The 15,086-nt window shown below is 50.7% G+C and overlaps 13 non-coding genes and 1 pseudogene across 13 annotated transcripts; all 14 read right to left on the bottom strand.

The window, feature by feature from the left end:
- Positions 1 to 4,490: 4,490 nt before the first annotated feature.
- On the bottom strand, positions 4,491 to 4,607 carry LOC142953803 (U5 spliceosomal RNA). The gene has a single exon (XR_012955404.1). It is a non-coding gene; the product is annotated as a U5 spliceosomal RNA (small nuclear RNA).
- A 204-nt stretch (positions 4,608 to 4,811) lies between these two features.
- On the bottom strand, positions 4,812 to 4,975 carry LOC142954170 (U1 spliceosomal RNA). The gene has a single exon (XR_012955651.1). It is a non-coding gene; the product is annotated as a U1 spliceosomal RNA (small nuclear RNA).
- A 283-nt stretch (positions 4,976 to 5,258) lies between these two features.
- On the bottom strand, positions 5,259 to 5,449 carry LOC142953498 (U2 spliceosomal RNA). Its single transcript, XR_012955134.1, has one exon. It is a non-coding gene; the product is annotated as a U2 spliceosomal RNA (small nuclear RNA).
- Positions 5,450 to 5,625: 176 nt separating this feature from the next.
- On the bottom strand, positions 5,626 to 5,742 carry LOC142953802 (U5 spliceosomal RNA). The gene has a single exon (XR_012955403.1). It is a non-coding gene; the product is annotated as a U5 spliceosomal RNA (small nuclear RNA).
- A 204-nt stretch (positions 5,743 to 5,946) lies between these two features.
- On the bottom strand, positions 5,947 to 6,110 carry LOC142954169 (U1 spliceosomal RNA). Its single transcript, XR_012955650.1, has one exon. It is a non-coding gene; the product is annotated as a U1 spliceosomal RNA (small nuclear RNA).
- Positions 6,111 to 6,393: 283 nt separating this feature from the next.
- LOC142953496 (U2 spliceosomal RNA) lies at positions 6,394 to 6,584 on the bottom strand. Its single transcript, XR_012955132.1, has one exon. It is a non-coding gene; the product is annotated as a U2 spliceosomal RNA (small nuclear RNA).
- A 176-nt stretch (positions 6,585 to 6,760) lies between these two features.
- LOC142953620 (U5 spliceosomal RNA) lies at positions 6,761 to 6,877 on the bottom strand. Its single transcript, XR_012955232.1, has one exon. It is a non-coding gene; the product is annotated as a U5 spliceosomal RNA (small nuclear RNA).
- A 204-nt stretch (positions 6,878 to 7,081) lies between these two features.
- LOC142954163 (U1 spliceosomal RNA) lies at positions 7,082 to 7,245 on the bottom strand. The gene has a single exon (XR_012955644.1). It is a non-coding gene; the product is annotated as a U1 spliceosomal RNA (small nuclear RNA).
- Positions 7,246 to 7,532: 287 nt separating this feature from the next.
- On the bottom strand, positions 7,533 to 7,723 carry LOC142953381 (U2 spliceosomal RNA). The gene has a single exon (XR_012955024.1). It is a non-coding gene; the product is annotated as a U2 spliceosomal RNA (small nuclear RNA).
- A 176-nt stretch (positions 7,724 to 7,899) lies between these two features.
- LOC142953619 (U5 spliceosomal RNA) lies at positions 7,900 to 8,016 on the bottom strand. The gene has a single exon (XR_012955231.1). It is a non-coding gene; the product is annotated as a U5 spliceosomal RNA (small nuclear RNA).
- Positions 8,017 to 8,220: 204 nt separating this feature from the next.
- Positions 8,221 to 8,384, bottom strand: LOC142954168 (U1 spliceosomal RNA). Its single transcript, XR_012955649.1, has one exon. It is a non-coding gene; the product is annotated as a U1 spliceosomal RNA (small nuclear RNA).
- A 287-nt stretch (positions 8,385 to 8,671) lies between these two features.
- On the bottom strand, positions 8,672 to 8,852 carry LOC142953560 (U2 spliceosomal RNA; annotated as a pseudogene).
- Positions 8,853 to 14,064: 5,212 nt separating this feature from the next.
- LOC142953618 (U5 spliceosomal RNA) lies at positions 14,065 to 14,181 on the bottom strand. The gene has a single exon (XR_012955230.1). It is a non-coding gene; the product is annotated as a U5 spliceosomal RNA (small nuclear RNA).
- Positions 14,182 to 14,385: 204 nt separating this feature from the next.
- Positions 14,386 to 14,549, bottom strand: LOC142954167 (U1 spliceosomal RNA). Its single transcript, XR_012955648.1, has one exon. It is a non-coding gene; the product is annotated as a U1 spliceosomal RNA (small nuclear RNA).
- Between the last annotated feature and the right edge of the window lie 537 nt (positions 14,550 to 15,086).

The raw sequence follows: 15,086 nt of genomic DNA, 5'->3' as shown, positions 1-15,086 counted from the left end.
GTGGTTCAGTCTGACACTGGTTTCTGAGGCCTCGGGATGGGCCCGCAGCCACCTGGCTGCGTACTGGTAATGCCATGGCTGTTGCTCCACCCGGGGCCCTAAATTGTTCCAGACCAACACGCGCCTGGCCTGATAGGAAAAATAGAGCCGCAGGAAGTGTCCTGATGGGTGTACGACTGGAGTTGACATCTCCCTCCACAAAAAAGAAACAAATATGCAGTCTAGCTTCAACGGGAGGTGTGGGACATCTCTTCCCCCTGCTTCAATCCCTGCCAGCATGCGGGCCCTCGCCACATACTCATATCTCCCTCCCCACAAGAAAGTGAACACGAGGCGCATAATAGGTCTCCTCATACTGACTGGCATTGGGTATATGTATGCCAAGTACACAAGAGATGGCATAATATCTACCTTCAGAACCAGTACTTTCCCTATCAAAGTCAGGCCCCTGCTCTTCCAGAGAGCAAACTTCTTCTGGACTGCCATAAAGCGCCTAGTCCAGTTGGCCGTGGCACTATGGGCTGTCTCAAAGCTGACCCCTAGTACCTTCAGCGGTCCCGTGCAGAGCGTCAGCCCCCCTGGTACCTCCGTCCTTTCTTTCCAGCGCCCAAAGAACTTCACAGAAGACTTGGCACAATTAAGTTTAGCACTAGCCACCTTACCAAAGCTCTGGAAAATTTCCAAGGCTCGAAGAAGGCATGTGTCGGTGTCCAGCAGCAGTGTGGTGTCATCTGCGTACTGAGACAGTTTAACTTGTAAGCCCCCACTGCCAGGTAGCAGGAAACCTCTCACACCCGGATCAGCCCGAATGGCTGCCGCCAGGGGCTCCATGTAAAGGATGTAAAGCAGTGGTGAAAGCGGACACCCCTGTCTTACCCCTGAGTGCAAACTAAAAATGTCTCCTAGGTGGCCGTTAACTGAAACCATGCTCCCTACACCTGTGTACAATATGCGTAACCATCCCATAAAAGCCTGACTGAAGCCTAACCTCTGCAAAACTCTAAACATAAAACCCCAATGAACCCTGTCAAACGCTTTTGCCTGGTCGAGACCAACCACCATCAGTGGCAGGTGCCGGTCTTCCGCCCACGCGACAGCGTCCCGAATGAGCTGTAGATTCCATCTCACTGAGCGCCCCGCTACCCCACATGTTTGGTCCACATGGACCACATGAGGAAGTGCTATGCCTAGACGATCCGCTAGGACCTTTGCCAGGAGTTTGTAGTCAACACACAGCATGGTCAGTGGTCGCCAGTTCCCTAGGTCGGCACGATCCCCCTTCTTATAAAGAAGTGAGATAACTCCGGTGGCCGCAGAACCTCCCATTGTACCTGTGCGGAGTATTGCGGACAACACCTCCAACACTACCGGCCCAAGTACATCCCAGAACTTGAGATAAAACTCTGCTGGGAGCCCATCGATGCCAGGCACCTTCCGCCTCTTCATTCTCTGGAGGGCCCACTCAATCTCTATTAGGGTGAGCGGGGCCTCCAAAGCCTGTACTATATCCTTCGGCACCCGCTGGGTCAGAAAATCCAGGAATACCTCTCCTCCTCCTACCTCTATGTCTTTCTCCCTAAACCTTGTGCGATAGTAGTCCGTGGCAGCCTGCACCATCTCTACCCCTTCTGACACCACCCTGCCCTGCTTGTCCATTAACCCGGTCACTACCTGTTTTGCCCTATCAGCCCGTACTGAGCTGAAGAAAGCAGCGGAACACGTCTCGAACTCCTCACGGAATGTTTCACGTGATCGCAACAGGTATGCCCTGGCCTTACCCTCATATACGTCCCTAAGCTGTGCTTTAAGGGAGTCACAAGCCTGCTGATTTATAATGCCGCCCCAGTTTCCCCCGGCGTACTCACGTTCGAGAAGGTGCTGAAGGCGAAACACCTCCCTCCTCGCCATACTCGCCTTCCTTTTACAATACTTTAAACAAAAAAATTGTATCCGCTTTTTAGCAACCTCCCACCACTCAATTACTCCGGAACACAATGACCTTAGTCCTTCCAGGCCTTTGAAAAATGAACGGAAATGTTGGTTGAAAACCTCCTCCTCCAGGATGCTGACGTTAAGGTGCCAGTACCCAGTTCCAAACACTGGCACATCTGAGTGCACTTCCAATAGCAGCCCGTCATGATCTGAGAAGAACACAGGGAGCAGTCTGCCTGCCAATAGCCTGAAAGACTTGGAAAGAAAAACATAATCCAAACATTTAACGATGCCCCTAGAGTTGCGCCATGTGGGACCTGTTACCTGTGGCCTGACCTCCCTCGCCCCATCTACCAGGCCATGTTTAGCCATGAGGTTGGAAATAAACCCATCGCTGGTATCTCCCCCCTTGCCCAACTCAACATTAAAATCACCCCCTATCACTACCTGCCTACTGGTGGCCAGGTGCGGCTCCAATTGACCAGCCATCTCTTGCCTTTCTGTTGGAGTTTGTGCTCCATAGACCACAATAACCCTAAGCTTGACTGTCCCCCATGTGATGTCTGCGCCCATTATCCTCCCCTGGACAATAACAAAGGAAGACTCCACCTTGATCTCTTGAAACCCAAATAAAATCCCAACCCCAGTAGAGTGGACCCCCCCTACGCTCCAAACTGAGTCCCCTTTTGTCCACTCCCTCGAAAAAATCCCCACGTCCCCCCCATCCCGTAAATGTACCTCCTGCAAAAAACAAAAGGCAACCTGGTGCGACTCCACAAAATTAAAAACAACCCTTCTTTTAACTGGGTCCCTCATTCCCCTTGCGTTTATAGTGAGAACCTTAAAAAAACCCATTGTGCATCTTAAATAAAGATTCCTATTGCTGGTTCCCACTACCCTAAAGGTATACATTCTCTTTATCCATCTCGTCAGCCCAGGAAAACGGCCCTGCGTTTGGCGACGTTGTTGGTCTGTTAAGCCCCTCATAAGCGTCCTCCCCTAAGGGGGACGACAGCATGAGGAGGCCTGGGGGAAGATCGAAGCTCAGGCCTAAACCTTCTGTTAGTATGGCAACTGCTTCTCCCAATGACTGCTCACCCATCTCCCCTCCCACCTCTTGACCCGTATCCCCATCCTTCTGCTCCTGGGCCCCTCCTTCCTCCACTTTATCAGCGGCTCTCTTATGCTGACCTGTTCCCCCTCCCCTCCCCCCCTCAATCCCACCCTTGTTGGTCTGTCCCCCCTTTGACTTTTTGCTCCGTACCCCCTCCCCACTCTCTCCAAGCTCTGTCGAGAGTCCTGTTCCAAATGCCTGCGACCCTTTCCGTGCCCCTTGCTTTGATTTGGAGGGATCGGAAGTGAGGACAGGAAAATCGTCCATAATGTCTGTGGATGCCTTGGCCATTCCGTCTGTTCCGGCGGTGCCCTCATCCCGGGACGCTGCCTCCCCTTTACTCCCCAACGCGTCGGCTCCGGAGCCCTCCTGTACCGTCCTCTCCCCGTCATTCTGTGTGGCTCCCCTACTCGGCTCGCCAGCCTCAGTCAGTTTGGCAGCCTCCGCAAAAGTTTTCTTGCGGCCAGGACAACCTCGGTACAGGTGGTCAGTTCCACCGCATCCATGGCACGTCCTTGGCTCTGTGCAGTCCTTGGCCGAATGCCCTTCTTGCCCACAGAAACGGCATCTTGTTTCCCCACAGCCTGCCTCTGAATGTCCTGACTGTCTGCACTTCCTGCAGAAAGCAGGTTGCCGTGGGTAAAATAGATACCCACGATCTCCACCAAGGCTGAAGAAGGCAGGTGGATGTTTCAGGCCTCCTGGACCTTCTGCGTCATGATACAGCAGTACCTGGAACTGGCGCCGCCCAGTCCAAAACCCCAGGGTGTCCTTTATATGCCTTGCAGCCGTCACCACCTCTCCATACTGCCCCAGGAATGCAGCTAGTGCTGAGTCATTAACAAAGGGGTTGTACATATGCACAGTTATTGTTCTGAAATTAGGTCTGTCCAGGTTCAGTACTCTGTAGCCGGCTAGCGGCCTTACCCCTGCCTCTGCTCGGCATATTTCAGCCACACTCCGGTAGATCTCCTCGGTCCTCAGTGTAATGTCGAACGCCTTCTCCTGCTGGTTCCACTGGATGCAGTGCACCTCCTCCACCTTCAGTTGTAGCTGCCCAATTATGACTTGCCTGCCAAAAAACTCTCTGGACTGCAGATTGTAGTCTTCCGTGGTTGCCTGGAATCGTAGCGTGTGTCTCAGCCCGACCCTTGGGATCGACTGCTCTTTTTGGCCCCTTGCGGCCATTGCTGTCTCGTTGTTAGCTCTCTCTGTGCTGTATTTTTCCGCAACACCACTTGATCTTAGCCAAAAGGCCGAGAAGCGATGAGCCCCAACTGTTTGCTTCCTGAGTCACCCTCCTGACACGTTTCACCCTTGTCATGGTGCAGTTCTTTCCAAGGGACATAGCAGTGGCTGCTGCTTTGGCACACATCCAAGCACTCCATGGTCAAGCACCGTGGTCTCATTAAGGACAGCTTTCTTTCTTTTCACAACTGTACAAGGCTCAGCCAAATGGCAAAGCCTGCTAAAAATAGGTTGAATTCATTGGTATTCCTCTCCACGGAAGTCTTTAGTAAAAGGCGAAAGACTTGTGCGTTATGAAGAGAAACCAAAGTAAGTACAGCAACATTGTCAAGAACAGCCAAAGTCCCTAGTTGCCCAAGTCAAAACGCTCATGGTAAGCCTGAGTTCACGTGCCCTGTTCCAAATCTGAAGCCACACCCATTCCCACATCTTAAAGAGGGCAATATTCTCCATAGTACTATTTCCTCCCCTCCAGTCAAAAGTACAAATCACTTGATATTCTTTTCAACAAAACAATCAGGGGAGAGCGCGAACGCAGTCCCCCACTACCAGAAATTATGCAGTCGAGATTCCCACATTTGGGGAATTCGCAGTGGTCAGAACAACCGGAGTGCAATGGCTGGGCCTCGCCCTGGGTGAACCACCTTCTTGATCATGGTATCTCCCCTGCCAGGTAAGTATGAGTTGGAAGAGACAGAGACAGGGGCGGCATTCCCAGACGCAGTACTCCGGATGACGGTTCCCAGATGGCATAATCCCAGAGTGCAGCCCTTTAGCATTAAGCTCAGGCTGGGAGCACAGCGATGTTCCACGAGGGGCGTCAGTAAGGAATAAATAAGGCCTTTGTTTGACACAAGCCCCAGCCTTGAAGACAGACAGCGAATGAGATCCTCGTCGTTCATTAAAGTGTGAAGCTAATCAACAGATCCATTTGGATTGGTGTTTGGTTGTCCACAAGGCATTTGAGGAGTGCACCATTCCCGGCAATGCTGCAATACCGGGTCAATGCGTGGAGTGAACGGAGCAAGCCCCTTTTTCATCTCCCGATGCTAAAAATCTGCTTAATACGTTATCCTCATATAGAGGACATATCAGATATTAAACTGATAAGAACAGATACTACACTTGATCTTAGCCAAAAGGCCGAGAAGCGATGAGCCCCAACTGTTTGCTTCCTGAGTCACCCTCCTGACACGTTTCACCCTTGTCATGGTGCAGTTCTTTCCAAGGGACATAGCAGTGGCTGCTGCTTTGGCACACATCCAAGCACTCCATGGTCAAGCACCGTGGTCTCATTAAGGACAGCTTTCTTTCTTTTCACAACTGTACAAGGCTCAGCCAAATGGCAAAGCCTGCTAAAAATAGGTTGAATTCATTGGTATTCCTCTCCACGGAAGTCTTTAGTAAAAGGCGAAAGACTTGTGCGTTATGAAGAGAAACCAAAGTAAGTACAGCAACATTGTCAAGAACAGCCAAAGTCCCTAGTTGCCCAAGTCAAAACGCTCATGGTAAGCCTGAGTTCACGTGCCCTGTTCCAAATCTGAAGCCACACCCATTCCCACATCTTAAAGAGGGCAATATTCTCCATAGTACTATTTCCTCCCCTCCAGTCAAAAGTACAAATCACTTGATATTCTTTTCAACAAAACAATCAGGGGAGAGCGCGAACGCAGTCCCCCACTACCAGAAATTATGCAGTCGAGATTCCCACATTTGGGGAATTCGCAGTGGTCAGAACAACCGGAGTGCAATGGCTGGGCCTCGCCCTGGGTGAACCACCTTCTTGATCATGGTATCTCCCCTGCCAGGTAAGTATGAGTTGGAAGAGACAGAGACAGGGGCGGCATTCCCAGACGCAGTACTCCGGATGACGGTTCCCAGATGGCATAATCCCAGAGTGCAGCCCTTTAGCATTAAGCTCAGGCTGGGAGCACAGCGATGTTCCACGAGGGGCGTCAGTAAGGAATAAATAAGGCCTTTGTTTGACACAAGCCCCAGCCTTGAAGACAGACAGCGAATGAGATCCTCGTCGTTCATTAAAGTGTGAAGCTAATCAACAGATCCATTTGGATTGGTGTTTGGTTGTCCACAAGGCATTTGAGGAGTGCACCATTCCCGGCAATGCTGCAATACCGGGTCAATGCGTGGAGTGAACGGAGCAAGCCCCTTTTTCATCTCCCGATGCTAAAAATCTGCTTAATACGTTATCCTCATATAGAGGACATATCAGATATTAAACTGATAAGAACAGATACTACACTTGATCTTAGCCAAAAGGCCGAGAAGCGATGAGCCCCAACTGTTTGCTTCCTGAGTCACCCTCCTGACACGTTTCACCCTTGTCATGGTGCAGTTCTTTCCAAGGGACATAGCAGTGGCTGCTGCTTTGGCACACATCCAAGCACTCCATGGTCAAGCACCGTGGTCTCGTTAAGGACAGCTTTCTTTCTTTTCACAACTGTACAAGGCTCAGCCAAATGGCAAAGCCTGCTAAAAATAGGTTGAACTCATTGGTATTCCTCTCCACGGAAGTCTTTAGTAAAAGGCGAAAGACTTGTGCGTTATGAAGAGAAACCAAAGTAAGTACAGCAACATTGTCAAGAACAGCCAAAGTCCCTAGTTGCCCAAGTCAAAACGCTCATGGTAAGCCTGAGTTCACGTGCCCTGTTCCAAATCTGAAGCCACACCCATTCCCACATCTTAAAGAGGGCAATATTCTCCATAGTACTATTTCCTCCCCTCCAATCAAAAGTACAAATCACTTGATATTCTTTTCAACAAAACAATCAGGGGAGAGCGCGAACGCAGTCCCCCACTACCAGAAATTATGCAGTCGAGATTTCCACATTTGGGGAATTCGCAGTGGTCAGAACAACCGGAGTGCAATGGCTGGGCCTCGCCCTGGGTGAACCACCTTCTTGATCATGGTATCTCCCCTGCCAGGTAAGTATGAGTTGGAAGAGACAGAGACAGGGGCGGCATTCCCAGATGCAGTACTCCGGATGACGGTTCCCAGATGGCATAATCCCAGAGTGCAGCCCTTTAGCATTAAGCTCAGGCTGGGAGCACAGCGATGTTCCACGAGGGGCGTCAGAAAGGAATAAACAAGGCCTTTGTTTGACACAAGCCCCAGCCTTGAAGACAGACAGCGAATGAGATCCTCGTCGTTCATTAAAGTGTGAAGCTAATCAACAGACTGATCCATTTGGATTGGTGTTTGGTTGTCCACAAGGCATTTGAGGAGTGCACCGTTCCCGGCAATGCTGCAATACCGGGTCAATGCTTGGAGTGAACGGGGCAAGCCCCTTTTTCATCTCCCGATGCTAAAAATCTGCTTAATACGTTATCCTCATATAGAGGACATATCAGATATTAAACTGATAAGAACAGATACTACACTTGATCTTAGCCAAAAGGCCGAGAAGCGATGAGCCCCAACTGTTTGCTTCCTGAGTCACCCTCCTGACACGTTTCACCCTTGTCATGGTGCAGTTCTTTCCAAGGGACATAGCAGTGGCTGCTGCTTTGGCACACATCCAAGCACTCCATGGTCAAGCACCGTGGTCTCGTTAAGGACAGCTTTCTTTCTTTTCACAACTGTACAAGGCTCAGCCAAATGGCAAAGCCTGCTAAAAATAGGTTGAACTCATTGGTATTCCTCTCCACGGAAGTCTTTAGTAAAAGGCGAAAGACTTGTGCGTTATGAAGAGAAACCAAAGTAAGTACAGCAACATTGTCAAGAACAGCCAAAGTCCCTAGTTGCCCAAGTCAAAACGCTCATGGTAAGCCTGAGTTCACGTGCCCTGTTCCAAATCTGAAGCCACACCCATTCCCACATCTTAAAGAGGGCAATATTCTCCATAGTACTATTTCCTCCCCTCCAATCAAAAGTACAAACCACTTGATATTCTTTTCAACAAAACAATCAGGGGAGAGCGCGAACGCAGTCCCCCACTACCAGAAATTATGCAGTCGAGATTCCCACATTTGGGGAATTCGCAGTGGTCAGAACAACCGGAGTGCAATGGCTGGGCCTCGCCCTGGGTGAACCACCTTCTTGATCATGGTATCTCCCCTGCCAGGTAAGTATGAGTTGGAAGAGACAGAGACAGGGGCGGCATTCCCAGATGCAGTACTCCGGATGACGGTTCCCAGATGGCATAATCCCAGAGTGCAGCCCTTTAGCATTAAACTCAGGCTGGGAGCACAGCGATGTTCCACGAGGGGCGTCAGTAAGGAATAAACAAGGCCTTTGTTTGACACAATCCCCAGCCTTGAAGACAGACAGCGAATGAGATCCTCGTCGTTCATTAAAGTGTGAAGCTAATCAACAGACTGATCCATTTGGATTGGTGTTTGGTTGTCCACAAGGCATTTGAGGAGTGCACCGTTCCCGGCAATGCTGCAATACCGGGTCAATGCGTGGAGTGAACGGAGCAAGCCCCTTTTTCATCTCCCGATGCTAAAAATCTGCTTAATACGTTATCCTCATATAGAGGACATATCAGATATTAAACTGATAAGAACAGATTTTTTTTTTTTTTTATCAAAATTCTGTACACAAATCATACAATTTCAAACATACAAACTTCACATGTTTTGCATCATGCAACTTAATTATATTTCACAGTTACATGTCAGTAACCAGCATTTGTCAATACACAAAAAAACACAAAATACACTTATGCAATGTCTTCAGGATTCACCATCCCCACCCAAAACCTCCTTTCCACCTTTCCAAGGCAGCATGCTTCCCCCACTTCCTGATGTCCCGTTCAATCCTCCCCTTTATATCTAATTCCACTCTCTTTAACACCCCCTCCAAGCGACTTTCCCTGTTTTTTCCCACCAGGTCTTGCCTAGCCACCCACAAACTCCTCTTAACCAGGCTTATAATTAGCCACGTAAGGAAATGTTTACTCCCCAAACCTCCCCCTTCTACCACCCTAGTCCATGTCAATTTAAACCCAGGGTCTAACCTCCCCAGCCATGTCGCTGCTCTACTCCACACAATACTAGCAAAGGGACAGTCCCACATGACATGCCTGACAGTTTCTTCCCCCATACAGCCTTCCCTCGGGCACACAGGGGATCTTGCTAAACTATGCCGGTACATTACATCTCGCACTGGCAGACATTTGTGAAGGCATAGCCAATTGAGATCTTTGAGACCATTGTCCAGCCCCCGTGGCTGTATCCCCTTCCAAATACTCTTCGGGATCCCAACCACTGCCGGTGCGATCACTCTCTGTCTGACAACTTTATAAAGGAATTTGTGGTTCAGTCTGACACTGGTTTCTGAGGCCTCGGGATGGGCCCGCAGCCACCTGGCTGCGTACTGGTAATGCCATGGCTGTTGCTCCACCCGGGGCCCTAAATTGTTCCAGACCAACACGCGCCTGGCCTGATAGGAAAAATAGAGCCGCAGGAAGTGTCCTGATGGGTGTACGACTGGAGTTGACATCTCCCTCCACAAAAAAGAAACAAATATGCAGTCTAGCTTCAACGGGAGGTGTGGGACATCTCTTCCCCCTGCTTCAATCCCTGCCAGCATGCGGGCCCTCGCCACATACTCATATCTCCCTCCCCACAAGAAAGTGAACACGAGGCGCATAATAGGTCTCCTCATACTGACTGGCATTGGGTATATGTATGCCAAGTACACAAGAGATGGCATAATATCTACCTTCAGAACCAGTACTTTCCCTATCAAAGTCAGGCCCCTGCTCTTCCAGAGAGCAAACTTCTTCTGGACTGCCATAAAGCGCCTAGTCCAGTTGGCCGTGGCACTATGGGCTGTCTCAAAGCTGACCCCTAGTACCTTCAGCGGTCCCGTGCAGAGCGTCAGCCCCCCTGGTACCTCCGTCCTTTCTTTCCAGCGCCCAAAGAACTTCACAGAAGACTTGGCACAATTAAGTTTAGCACTAGCCACCTTACCAAAGCTCTGGAAAATTTCCAAGGCTCGAAGAAGGCATGTGTCGGTGTCCAGCAGCAGTGTGGTGTCATCTGCGTACTGAGACAGTTTAACTCGTAAGCCCCCACTGCCAGGTAGCAGGAAACCTCTCACACCCGGATCAGCCCGAATGGCTGCCGCCAGGGGCTCCATGTAAAGGATGTAAAGCAGTGGTGAAAGCGGACACCCCTGTCTTACCACTGAGTGCAAACTAAAAATGTCTCCTAGGTGGCCGTTAACTGAAACCATGCTCCCTACACCTGTGTACAATATGCGTAACCATCCCATAAAAGCCTGACTGAAGCCTAACCTCTGCAAAACTCTAAACATAAAACCCCAATGAACCCTGTCAAACGCTTTTGCCTGGTCGAGACCAACCACCATCAGTGGCAGGTGCCGGTCTTCCGCCCACGCGACAGCGTCCCGAATGAGCTGTAGATTCCATCTCACTGAGCGCCCCGCTACCCCACATGTTTGGTCCACATGGACCACATGAGGAAGTGCTATGCCTAGACGATCCGCTAGGACCTTTGCCAGGAGTTTGTAGTCAACACACAGCATGGTCAGTGGTCGCCAGTTCCCTAGGTCGGCACGATCCCCCTTCTTATAAAGAAGTGAGATAACTCCGGTGGCCGCAGAACCTCCCATTGTACCTGTGCGGAGTATTGCGGACAACACCTCCAACACTACCGGCCCAAGTACATCCCAGAACTTGAGATAAAACTCTGCTGGGAGCCCATCGATGCCAGGCACCTTCCGCCTCTTCATTCTCTGGAGGGCCCACTCAATCTCTATTAGGGTGAGCGGGGCCTCCAAAGCCTGTACTATATCCTTCGGCACCCGCTGGGTCAGAAAATCCAGGAATACCTCTCCTCCTCCTACCTCTATGTCTTTCTCCCTAAACCTTGTGCGATAGTAGTCCGTGGCAGCCTGCACCATCTCTACCCCTTCTGACACCACCCTGCCCTGCTTGTCCATTAACCCGGTCACTACCTGTTTTGCCCTATCAGCCCGTACTGAGCTGAAGAAAGCAGCGGAACACGTCTCGAACTCCTCACGGAATGTTTCACGTGATCGCAACAGGTATGCCCTGGCCTTACCCTCATATACGTCCCTAAGCTGTGCTTTAAGGGAGTCACAAGCCTGCTGATTTATAATGCCGCCCCAGTTTCCCCCGGCGTACTCACGTTCGAGAAGGTGCTGAAGGCGAAACACCTCCCTCCTCGCCATACTCGCCTTCCTTTTACAATACTTTAAACAAAAAAATTGTATCCGCTTTTTAGCAACCTCCCACCACTCAATTACTCCGGAACACAATGACCTTAGTCCTTCCAGGCCTTTGAAAAATGAACGGAAATGTTGGTTGAAAACCTCCTCCTCCAGGATGCTGACGTTAAGGTGCCAGTACCCAGTTCCAAACACTGGCACATCTGAGTGCACTTCCAATAGCAGCCCGTCATGATCTGAGAAGAACACAGGGAGCAGTCTGCCTGCCAATAGCCTGAAAGACTTGGAAAGAAAAACATAATCCAAACATTTAACGATGCCCCTAGAGTTGCGCCATGTGGGACCTGTTACCTGTGGCCTGACCTCCCTCGCCCCATCTACCAGGCCATGTTTAGCCATGAGGTTGGAAATAAACCCATCGCTGGTATCTCCCCCCTTGCCCAACTCAACATTAAAATCACCCCCTATCACTACCTGCCTACTGGTGGCCAGGTGCGGCTCCAATTGACCAGCCATCTCTTGCCTTTCTGTTGGAGTTTGTGCTCCATAGACCACAATAACCCTAAGCTTGACTGTCCCCCATGTGATGTCTGCGCCCATTATCCTCCCCTGGACAATAACAAAGGAAGACTCCACCTTGATCTCTTGAAACCCAAATAAAATCCCAACCCCAGTAGAGTGGACCCCCCCTACGCTCCAAACTGAGTCCCCTTTTGTCCACTCCCTCGAAAAAATCCCCACGTCCCCCCCATCCCGTAAATGTACCTCCTGCAAAAAACAAAAGGCAACCTGGTGCGACTCCACAAAATTAAAAACAACCCTTCTTTTAACTGGGTCCCTCATTCCCCTTGCGTTTATAGTGAGAACCTTCAAAAAACCCATTGTGCATCTTAAATAAAGATTCCTATTGCTGGTTCCCACTACCCTAAAGGTATACATTCTCTTTATCCATCTCGTCAGCCCAGGAAAACGGCACTGCGTTTGGCGACGTTGTTGGTCTGTTAAGCCCCTCATAAGCGTCCTCCCCTAAGGGGGACGACAGCATGAGCAGGCCTGGGGGAAGATCGAAGCTCAGGCCTAAACCGTCTGTTAGTATGGCAGCTGCTTCTCCCAATGACTGCTCACCCATCTCCCCTCCCACCTCTTGACCCGTATCCCCATCCTTCTGCTCCTGGGCCCCTCCTTCCTCCACTTTATCAGCGGCTCTCTTATGCTGACCTGTTCCCCCTCCCCTCCCCCCCTCATTCCCACCCTTGTTGGTCTGTCCCCCCTTTGACTTTTTGCTCCGTACCCCCTCCCCACTCTCTCCAAGCTCTGTCGAGAGTCCTGTTCCGAATGCCTGCGACCCTTTCCGTGCCCCTTGCTTTGATTTGGAGGGAGCAGGATCGGAAGTGAGGACAGGAAACTCGTCCATAATGTCTGTGGATGCCTTGGCCATTCCGTCTGTTCCGGCGGTGCCCTCATCCCGGGGCGCTGCCTCCCCTTTACTCCCCAACGCGTCAGCTCCGGAGCCCTCCTGTACCGTCCTCTCCCCGTCATTCTGTGTGGCTCCCCTACTCGGCTCGCCAGCCTCAGTCGGTTTGGCAGCCTCCGCAAAAGTTTTCTTGCGGCCAGGACAACCTCGGTACAGGTGGTCAGTTCCACCGCATCCATGGCACGTCCTTGGCTCTGTGCAGTCCTTGGCGGAATGCCCTGCTTGCCCACAGAAACGGCATCTTGTTTCCCCACAGCCTGCCTCTGAATGTCCTGACTGTCTGCACTTCCTGCAGAAAGCAGGTTGCCGTGGGTAAAATAGATACCCACGATCTCCACCAAGGCTGAAGAAGGCAGGTGGATGTTTCAGGCCTCCTGGACCTTCTGCGTCATGATACAGCAGTACCTGGAACTGGCGCCGTCCAGTCCAAAACCCCAGGGTGTCCTTTATATGCCTTGCAGCCGTCACCACCTCTCCATACTGCCCCAGGAATGCAGCTAGTGCTGAGTCATTAACAAAGGGGTTGTACATATGCACAGTTATTGTTCTGAAATTAGGTCTGTCCAGGTTCAGTACTCTGTAGCCGGCTAGCGGCCTTACCCCTGCCTCTGCTCGGCAAATTTCAGCCACACTCCGGTAGATCTCCTCGGTCCTCAGTGTAACGTCGAACGCCTTCTCCTGCTGGTTCCACTGGATGCAGTGCACCTCCTCCACCTTCAGTTGTAGCTGCCCAATTATGACTTGCCTGCCAAAGAACTCTCTGGACTGCAGTTTGTAGTCTTCCGTGGTTGCCTGGAATCGTAGCGTGTGTCTCAGCCCGACCCTTGGGATCGACTGCTCTTTTTGGCCCCTTGCGGCCATTGCTGTCTCGTTGTTAGCTCTCTCTGTGCTGTATTTTTCCGCAACACCACTTGATCTTAGCCAAAAGGCCGAGAAGCGATGAGCCCAACTGTTTGCTTCCTGAGTCACCCTCCTGACACGTTTCACCCTTGTCATGGTGCAGTTCTTTCCAAGGGACATAGCAGTGGCTGCTGCTTTGGCACACATCCAAGCACTCCATGGTCAAGCACCGTGGTCTCATTAAGGACAGCTTTCTTTCTTTTCACAACTGTACAAGGCTCAGCCAAATGGCAAAGCCTGCTAAAAATAGGTTGAACTCATTGGTATTCCTCTCCACGGAAGTCTTTAGTAAAAGGCGAAAGACTTGTGCGTTATGAAGAGAAACCAAAGTAAGTACAGCAACATTGTCAAGAACAGCCAAAGTCCCTAGTTGCCCAAGTCAAAACGCTCATGGTAAGCCTGAGTTCACGTGCCCTGTTCCAAATCTGAAGCCACACCCATTCCCACATCTTAAAGAGGGCAATATTCTCCATAGTACTATTTCCTCCCCTCCAATCAAAAGTACAAATCACTTGATATTCTTTTCAACAAAACAATCAGGGGAGAGCGCGAACGCAGTCCCCCACTACCAGAAATTATGCAGTCGAGATTCCCACATTTGGGGAATTCGCAGTGGTCAGAACAACCGGAGTGCAATGGCTGGGCCTCGCCCTGGGTGAACCACCTTCTTGATCATGGTATCTCCCCTGCCAGGTAAGTATGAGTTGGAAGAGACAGAGACAGGGGCGGCATTCCCAGATGCAGTACTCCGGATGACGGTTCCCAGATGGCATAATCCCAGAGTGCAGCCCTTTAGCATTAAGCTCAGGCTGGGAGCACAGCGATGTTCCACGAGGCGCGTCAGTAAGGAATAAACAAGGCCTTTGTTTGACACAATCCCCAGCCTTGAAGACAGACAGCGAATGAGATCCTCGTCGTTCATTAAAGTGTAAAGCTAAGGGTTAGGGTTAGGGTTAGGGTTAGGGTTAGGGAGGGTTAGGGTTAGGGTTAGGGTTAGGGTTAGGGAGGGTTAGGGTTAGGGTTAGGGTTAGGGGTTAGGGTTAGGGTTAGGGTTAGGTAATAGCAAGGATACCAGACTTTTGGCGTGATGATCGTATATAGCTGTTGGCTACTTGGTGCTAGCCTCCTGAAACTTGGTGTGTGCATTCCTAGCACACCAGAGCACCTTTGTATTAACTCTGGCATCTGTAGCTGCTTCCTGTGGTATGGCTGCCATAGAGCCCCATTGGATTATTTTG

This window comes from Anarhichas minor, unplaced genomic scaffold (genome assembly GCF_050575085.1).
Source record: "Anarhichas minor isolate MPS153535 unplaced genomic scaffold, ASM5057508v1 ptg000018l, whole genome shotgun sequence".
NCBI lineage: Eukaryota > Metazoa > Chordata > Actinopteri > Perciformes > Anarhichadidae > Anarhichas > Anarhichas minor.
Note: the sequence above shows the minus strand (reverse complement) of the source record. Positions and strands in the feature narration are given on the sequence as shown.